Source organism: Hemitrygon akajei, chromosome 6 (assembly GCF_048418815.1).
Source record: "Hemitrygon akajei chromosome 6, sHemAka1.3, whole genome shotgun sequence".
NCBI classification, from domain to species: domain Eukaryota; kingdom Metazoa; phylum Chordata; class Chondrichthyes; order Myliobatiformes; family Dasyatidae; genus Hemitrygon; species Hemitrygon akajei.
In genome coordinates this window covers 90,977,556-90,986,428 of record NC_133129.1, presented here as the reverse complement: position 1 = coordinate 90,986,428, position 8,873 = coordinate 90,977,556, and the positions used below count along the sequence as shown (strand labels likewise).

At 53.4% G+C, this 8,873-nt stretch overlaps 1 protein-coding gene across 1 annotated transcript in view; it reads right to left on the bottom strand.

Moving 5' to 3' along the window:
- Window positions 1-118, bottom strand: part of fgf11a (fibroblast growth factor 11a) — a 68,131-nt gene extending 68,013 nt beyond the window's left edge. The window contains exon 1 of the mRNA XM_073048830.1: window positions 1-118. This exon is cut by the window's left edge and continues 450 nt beyond it. The gene's annotated coding sequence lies outside the window, so the exon portion shown is untranslated.
- Window positions 119-8,873: the final 8,755 nt, after the last annotated feature.

The window sequence follows — 8,873 nt, the reverse complement described above, 5'->3', positions numbered from 1 at the left end:
GCACTGTACCTTGTATCCCCCTGTGTCTGCTGTTCCAGTCAGAAACCTTTAATTGAAGGTTTCTTCTGTCTGAAAGCCTCCTACAGAATCAGGGTAAGAGGGTATGTGTGTGTCCGTGCGTGTGTGAAGGAGGATATGAGCAACTATCTCTCTCTCTCCTTAAAGTAACCCATCCATCTCCACAAATGTCCCTGCCTTTCACCGCCCAGCTGTGAATTAAAAGTCATCGTCTTCTTAAAGGGGTAGATACACCCTTTGGCAGCGAATTACTCAAGCCTCCATTTCCCAGGCACCTGTCCCCATCTGCTCTGCCTCGGGCCCTAGTCCAGCACAAGGAGGGGTGAGACCTCCAAGACAATTACCCCAGGGGACACACGAGCAGCAATGGAGTAAAGAGTTAACAATGCTGAATGTGTTGACCACGGATGTGAAAAGTTTTGCACTGTGCTTATGCTGTTATTATGAATGAAGTTTATTTCTGACATAAAACAAAAGTCCTTGGACTTCAGGCTGAAGAGCATAAAGGTCATTCATTTTCCAATTAGATTTGTCATCAGTTCTCCAGGGGCTAATAATGTGTGTGTGTGTGTGTGTGTGTGTGTGTGTGTGTGTGTGTGTGTGTGTGTGTGTGTGTGTGTGTGTGTGTGTGTGTGTGTGTGTGTGTGTGTGTGTGTGTGTGTCTCGGGGAGGTGAGTGTGTGTGTGTGTGTGTGTGTGTGTGTCTGTGTGTGTGTGTGTCTCGGGGAGGTGAGGGTGTGTGTGTGTCTCGGGGAGGTGAGGGTGTGTGTGTGTGTGTGTGTGTGTCTCGGGGAGGTGAGTGTGTGTGTGTGTGTGTCTCGGGGAGGTGAGGGGGTGTGTGTGTGTGTGTGTGTGTCTCGGGGAGGTGAGGGTGTGTGTGTGTCACGGGGAGGTGAGGGTCTGTGTGTGTGTCTCGGGGAGGTGAGGGTGTATGTGTGTGTTTATGTGTCGGGGAGGTGAGGGGTTTGTGTGTGTGTGTTTGTGTCTCGGGGAGGTGAGGGTGTGTGTGTGTGTGTGTTTGTGTCTCGGGGAGGTGAGGGTGTGTGTGTGTGTGTGTGTGTGTGTGTTTGTGTCTCGGGGAGGTGAGGGGTGTGTGTGTGTGTTTGTGTCTCGGGGAGGTGAGGGTGTTGTGTGTGTGTGTGTGTTTGTGCCCCGGGCGGTCTACCCCGCTCTACGCATCTGATGAAGCAAAAGGAAGGCACAAACTGATCTAGATTGGGTCCAGGAGTTTCCAGTTATTGTTGAGCTCAACGTCGGACTGCCGTGGGATTCCAGCTCCAGATTTGTCCCCTTGATGCACCATCAATAACTCACTCTGAGACGTAAGAAACGAGATATCGGCTTTTATTGACTGGAAGAATGAACAACACTACATCCTGGAGAATGAGACCGGGCATCAGGCCTCAATCGCCTTTATACAGGGGTCTGTGGGAGGAGCCACAGGAGCAGTCCAGACAGGTATATGTAGTTCACCACACCCCTCATGTGTGTGTGTTTGTGTCTCGGGGAGGTGAGGGTGTGTGTGTGTGTGTTTGTGTCTCGGGGAGGTGAGGGTGTGTGTGTGTGTGTGTTTGTGTCTCGGGGAGGTGAGGGTGTGTGTGTGTGTCTCGGGGAGGTGAGGGTGTGTGTGTGTGTTTGTGTTTGTGTCTCGGGGAGGTGAGGGTGTGTGTGTGTGTCTCGGGGAGGTGAGGGTGTGTGTGTGTGTGTGTTTGTGTCTCGGGGAGGTGAGGGTGTGTGTGTGTGTGTGTCTTGGGGAGGTGAGGGTGTGTGTGTGTGTGTTTGTGTTTGTGTCTCGGGGAGGTGAGGGTGTGTGTGTGTGTGTGTGTGTGTGTGTGTGTGTGTGTGTGTGTGTGTGTGTGTGTGTGTGTGTGTGTGTGTGTGTGTGTGTGTGTTTGTGTCTCGGGGAGGTGAGGGTGTGTGTGTGTGTGTGTTTGTGTCTCGGGGAGGTGAGGGTGTGTGTGTGTGTCTCGGGGAGGTGAGGGGTGTGTGTGTGTGTGTTTGTGTCTCGGGGAGGTGAGGGTGTGTGTGTGTGTGTGTGTCTCGGGGAGGTGAGGGTGTGTGTGTGTGTGTGTCTCGGGGAGGTGAGGGTGTGTGTGTGTGTGTGTGTTTGTGTCTCGGGGAGGTGAGGGTGTGTGTGTGTGTCTCGGGGAGGTGTGGGTGAGTGTGTGTGTGTGTGTGTTTGTGTCTCGGGGAGGTGAGGGTGTGTGTCTGTGTCTCGGGGAGGTGAGGGTGTGTGTGTGTGTGTTTGTGTCTCGGGGAGGTGAGGGTGTGTGTGTGTGTTTGTGCCCTGGGCGGTCTACCCCGCTCTACGCATCTGATGAAGCAAAAGGAAGGCACAAACTGATCTAGATTGGGTCCAGGAGTTTCCAGTTATTGTTGAGCTCAACGTCGGACTGCCTTGGGATTCCAGCTCCAGATTTGTCCCCTCATGTGTGTGTGTTTGTGTCTCGGGGAGGTGAGGGTGTGTGTGTGTGTGTGTGTGTGTGTGTGTGTGTGTGTGTGTGTGTGTGTGTGTGTGTGTGTGTGTGTGTGTGTGTGTGTGTGTGTGTGTTTGTGTCTCGGAGAGGTGAGGGTGTGTGTGTGTTTGTGTCTCGGGGAGGTGAGGGTGTGTGTGTGTGTGTGTGTGTGTTTGTGTCTCGGGGAGGTGAGGGTGTGTGTGTGTGTGTTTGTGTCTCGGGGAGGTGAGGGGGTGTGTGTGTGTGTTTGTGTCTCGGGGAGGTGTGTGTGTGTGTGTTTGTGTCTCGGGGAGGTGAGGGTGTGTGTGTGTGTGTGTGTGTGTGTGTGTTTGTGTCTCGGGGAGGTGTGTGTGTGTGTTTGTGTCTCGGGGAGGTGAGGGTCTGGGTGTGTGTGTCTCGGGGAGGTGAGGGTCTGGGTGTGTGTGTGTGTCTCGGGGAGGTGAGGGTCTGTGTGTGTGTGTCTCGGGGAGGTGAGGGTCTGTGTGTGTGGCTCGGGGCGGTGAGGGTCTGGGGGGGTGTGTGTCTCGGGGAGGTGAGGGTCTGGGTGTGTGTGTGTGTCTTGGGGAGGTGAGGGTCTGGGGGGTTGTGTGTCTCGGGGAGGTGAGGGTCTGTGTGGGTGTCACGGGGAGGTGAGGGTCTGGTTGTGTGTGTGTGTCTTGGGGAGGTGAGGGTCTGGGTGTGTGTGTGTGTCTTGGGGAGGTGAGGGTCTGGGGGGTTGTGTGTCTCGGGGAGGTGAGGGTCTGTGTGTGTGTGTGTGTGTGTGTGTGTGTCTCTGGGAGGTTTGTGTTTCGGAGAGGTGAGGGTGTGTGTGTGTGTGTGTGTGTCTCGGGGAGGTGAGGGTCTGTGTGTGTGTTTCGGGGAGGTGAGGGTGTGTGTGTGTGTTTGTGTCTCGGGGAGGTGAGGGTGTGTGTGTGTGTGTGTGTGTTTGTGTCTCGGGGAGGTGAGGGTTTGTGTTTGTGTCTCGGGGAGGTGAGGGTGTGTGTGTGTGTGTGTGTGTGTTGGTGTCTCGGGGAGGTGTGTGTGTGTGTGTGTGTGTGTGTGTGTTTGTGTCTCGGGGAGGTGAGGGTGTGTGTGTGTGTGTTTGTGTCTCGGGGAGGTGAGGGTGTGTGTGTGTGTGTGTGTGTGTGTTTGTGTCTTGGGGAGGTGAGGGTGTGTGTGTGTGTGTTTGTGTCTTGGGGAGGTGTGTGTGTGTGTGTGTGTGTGTGTTTGTGTCTCGGGGAGGTGAGGGTGTGTGTGTCTGTGTGTTTGTGTCTCGGGGAGGTGAGGGTGTGTGTGTGTGTGTGTGTGTTTGTGTCTCGGGGAGGTGAGGGGGTGTGTGTGTGTGTGTTTGTGTCTCGGGGAGGTGTGTGTGTGTGTATGTGTGTGTTTGTGTCTCAGGGAGGTGAGGGTGTGTGTGTGTGTGTGTTTGTGTCTCGGGGAGGTGAGGGTGTGTGTGTGTGTGTCTCGGGGAGGTGAGGGTGTGTGTGTGTGTGTGTGTGTCTCGGGGAGGTGTGTGTGTGTTTGTGTCTCGGGGAGGTGAGGGTGTGTGTGTGTGTGTGTGTCTCGGGGAGGTGTGTGTGTGTGTTTGTGTCTCGGGGAGGTGAGGGTGTGTGTGTGTGTGTTTGTGTCTCGGGGAGGTGAGGGTGTGTGTGTGTGTGTGTGTCTCGGGGAGGTGAGGGTGTGTGTGTGTGTTTGTGTCTTGGGGAGGTGAGGGTGTGTGTGTTTGTGTCTCGGGGAGGTGTGTGTGTGTGTGTTTGTGTCTCGGGGAGGTGAGGGTGTGTGTGTGTGTTTGTGTCTTGGGGAGGTGAGGGTGTGTGGGGTGTGTGTGTGTGTGTTTGTGTCTCGGGGAGGTGAGGGGGTGTGTGTGTGTGTGTGTGTGTTTGTGTCTCGGGGAGGTGAGGGTGTGTGTGTGTGTTTGTGTCTTGGGGAGGTGAGGGTGTGTGTGTTTGTGTCTTGGGGAGGTGAGGGTGTGTGGGGGTGTGTGTGTGTGTTTGTGTCTCGGGGAGGTGTGTGTGTGTGTGTTTGTGTCTTGGGGAGGTGAGGGTGTGTGGGGTGTGTGTGTGTGTTTGTGTCTTGGGGAGGTGAGGGTGTGTGGGGTGTGTGTGTGTGTGTGTGTGTGTGTTTGTGTCTCGGGGAGGTGTGTGTGTGTGTGTTTGTGTCTCGGGGAGGTGAGGGTGTGTGTGTGTGTTTGTGTCTCGGGGAGGTGAGGGTGTGTGTGTGTGTGTGTGTTTGTGTCTCGGGGAGGTGAGGGTGTGTGTGTGTGTTTGTGTCTTGGGGAGGTGAGGGTGTGTGGGGTGTGTGTGTGTGTGTGTTTGTGTCTCGGGGAGGTGAGGGTGTGAGTGTGTGTGTGTTTGTGTCTCGGGGAGGTGAGGGTGTGAGTGTGTGTGTGTTTGTGTCTCGGGGAGGTGAGGGTGTGTGTGTGTGTTTGTGTCTCGGGGAGGTGAGGGTGTGAGTGTGTGTGTGTGTGGGGGGGGGGGGGGGGCTGGAGCCAGGGCTTTGTGATTTGGCTCTTGGTAGGGTCACCCATGCTGGACAGGTCAAAGGGTAGAGGCCAGATTAAGAGTGGTCCACCGGTCCTCCAGGTTCGAAGGTTAAAAACCCTGACTAGTAAAACTAAACTGTTACGGAAACAACAAAGAAGAACCCTTCCTGAGTCTCCAGCCGGGACTTGCATGACTGGCAGGAGCGAAAACCGAGAGGAAGCTACTGACATGATGAAGGAAGCCCTGAGATGGAGGGGGCAGGGAGAGGGGAATCATGGTTGGGAAAAGGGGAAGGGAGAGGCGAAGGAGTGGGAAGCACCAGGGAGACATTCTGTAATGATCAATACACCAATTGTCTGGGATCAAACGAGCTGCCTGGTGTCTCAGGGCTGGGTGTGTCTGCACCCTCACCACCCCCTCGTCCCTGACAGTCCTCCCCTACCACCTGCCCCACAACCCTCCCGCGGAGCTCCACCCTCGCAGTTCCCAACATCCTTTGCTCCCTGCTCCACGTTGACAAATACAGTACTGTGGAAAGGTCTTAGGCACCCTAGCTGTATCCGTGCGCCTAAGACTTTTGCACAGAACTGTATGTCTGCGATGATAGACCCGATTGTGATTGTGATGGCTCGGCACGGTCTGTTGTGGAGCCAGAGGATGTTGTGGGGCCCATGTTCGGCCGGTTAAGGAGAGACCCTGACCAGAACAACAAAAGAAGTTGAGGTTTTTGAGAAGGTAGCACTATCATCTTCACAGTCATACAGGCCCTTCAGCCCATCTGGTCCATGCTACCCAGATTTCCTCTCAGCCAGCCCCATTTACCCACATTTGGCTCGTATCCCCCTAAACCTGGACCTAAGACAATAATTCTCAGGGTTCTACACGGTGACATACGTGCAATTTGGCAATAAATTTACTTTGAGCCTTTCTTCCCTGTCTGAATGTCTTTTTAACAATGTTACCGTACCCGCCTTGGCCACTACCTCCGGCAGCTCGTTCCACACACCCACTTCCCTCTGTGTGGAAAACGTTGCCTCTCAGCTCCTCTTTAAATCTCACTTTCAACTCTTGCCCTCTCGTTTCAACTCCCCGATCCTGGGGAAAAGAATGAGTGTGAACATCCATCCTACTTTCGACCACACTGAATTTTTAACTCTCTAAGGTCACCTCCTCAGCCGATCAGTCAGTAGAAGTGCTCATCTCACTATTAATGCCCTTTAGCTGAGGAATAGAACAGATGAAGAGATATATTTCTTTTGGGTGCTAGGTTTGGATTTACAGTGGAAGAAATTCAGGATGTTCGGGACTGGGAGAAAGGGCCTGCTATGCCGGCTGCGACCAGCAGAGGGGGCTACTCCTGCATTTTTCTTTGCTTCCTTTATTCAGCACCCTATTGGTTGGTGTAGAGGTATGTCTCTACCGAAGGAGGTGTAAGGAACAGCTTCTCTCCTCTAGCCTTCACGCCTCCCTTGGGCAAGGTGTAGCACTTGCTTCACCCCCACATCCTCCCCCTCTCCCACCCCACCGATCAGGGTCACAAGCAGGTGGTGGATGGTCGTATGAGCAGCCGGTGCAGATCACAAGCCCTGGCTATGTGACCACTGACACCAGGCAGACAATCTCTGAAGAGTATCGATAATGGCTGGGATCACCCGTCTTGTAAAGACACTGCCCAGAAGAAGGCAATGACAAACCACTTCTGTAGAAAAATTCGCTGAGAACGATCGTGATCGCCTATGTCATTAAACACGGCGCCTATCAAACGAGTGGTGACCATTGGCCAATCAGGCTTTAGAAGGACTGGGGGCCGGTGCAGGGTTGATGGGTGAAGGATTATTTAAGAATTATCTAAATACACACTTGAGCCGCCAAGACATAGAAGGCTGCTGAGCAGATGTTGGTAAATGGCGACTAACATGGGTGGGCTCTTGAATGGCCAACATGGAGCCGATGGGCTGAATGGCCTGTTTCAGTGCTGGATAACTCCATGATGGGGTTACCACCGATATGAGAATATAGATCAGGAGGGTGGGAGCGTGCGGGCGTGGGACTGAGATCCCCAAACAACATCTCAATTGTCTGGATCACCGGCACAACGCTCCCCACCATCGAAGACCTCTTCAAAAGGTGCCTCAAGAAGGTAACATATACGATGAAGGAGAATCTTCTCAATACTAGCTTCAGGGAGCAGGTACAGGAGCCTGAACTCAATGTTTTAGGAACAGTTTCTTCCCCGACGCTGTCAGATCTCTGAATGGACCATGAACCCTAGCTCCCTACTCCGGTTTAGCGTTATGTATTCGTATTGCAACATACTAATTTTTATGTATTGCACTGTGCTGCTGCCACAACACAACAAATTTCATGACATATGTCAGTGATAATAAACCTGATTCTGACTCTGAAACGAGGACAGTGGTGGACACGCAGAGGAAAGTCCTCTCCCAAGGGGCCCTGAACCTTGGAAATTTTCTTCTCCATAAGTGGAAGTCTTGAACCTATTGAAGGGTGAGGTCGATGTGGCTTTGGACTTTTGGGGCTGTTACACCACGAGTGTTTGGGACAGCAATGAAGCTCCTCCATCTCTGCTGGTGTTCAGGGCTTCCTTCATTGTATCAGTAGCTTCCTCTCGGTTTTCACTACTGTCAGTCAGTCATAAAGTCCTGGGTGGAGACTCAGGAATACCGTCACACTCAGATGTAGAAGGAATCTTCATTGTTGTTTCCAAAACAGTTTAATTTTACTAGTCAGGATTGTTAGCTCTGAGCTGAAGCCACTGAACCTGGAAACTGGTGGACCACCCTACCAAGAGCCAAAGCATGAAGCCCTGACTCCAGCCAACATCGCTCTCTCCGGATCACTGAGGCACGCAAGCCTCGAACCCCAAGGACAAGGTTGTGGTCCTCTTGGAGGCCTTTAGGGGGTTGTGTGAAGGATTATGGGGAAAGTGGAGCATTGTGGGTATGCTATGTCGGTGCCGGACTGTGTAACGAGACTAACTCCCCAGCGCATCCTTAACGCAAACAAGGTATTTCGGTGTACGTTTCGATCAATAAACCCAAACCTGATTCTGAGCCGAGACAAAGACTGGAAGAGTTACTCAGTTTCCCCGGAGTGCTCCAGTTCCCTCCCACATCCCAACAACGTGCAGAGTTGGTGGGTTAATCCACTGCTGTAATTGCCCCCCTAGAGTGTGGGTGATGGGTAGTGTTGATGGCAATTTTGCGGGGTAGCAATGGAGGGGAATAAAAAGGGGGATTGAAGTTATACAGAGACCCAGGAGAGGCAGTGGACCTTGAAATCGAGGGTGGGGGGGGGGGACACAATGCCAAGTGGCATCTGTGGAGGCAGAGGGATGGTTGACATCTTGGGTCGAGACCCTGGATCAGGGATGAGGGTGTGGAGAGGATACAGCCAGCTTTAAAAGGTGAAAGAGAGGAGCAAGAAGGGCCACAGGTGATGGATGGATCCAGGTGAGGAGGGAGATGGGTAGATGGAGGAAGGGAGAATGGGAACAGTAATGGAGGCTGGGAGGTGATGAGTGGATCCAGGTGAGGAGGGAGATGGGTAGATGGAGGAAGGGAGAATGGGAACAGTAATGGAGGCTGGGAGGTGATGAGTGGATCCAGGTGAGGAGGGAGATGGGTAGATGGAGGAGGGGAGAGTGGGAATAGTGACAGAGGCTGGGAGGTGATGGGTAGATGGAGGAAGGGAGAGTGGGAACAGTGATGGAGGCTCGGAGGTGATGGGTGGATCCAGGTGAGGAGGGGTAATGGGCAGATGGAGGAGTGGAGAGTTGGGATAGGGATAGAGGTTGGGAGGTGAGAGGGGGCAGTGACTATGGTCTACAGAAGGTGGGATCTGTTGGGAGAGGAAGGTGGCGCGTGAAACCAAATAAAGGAGATGGGGAGGGCAGATGGGAGCCATGAGGTGGGGGA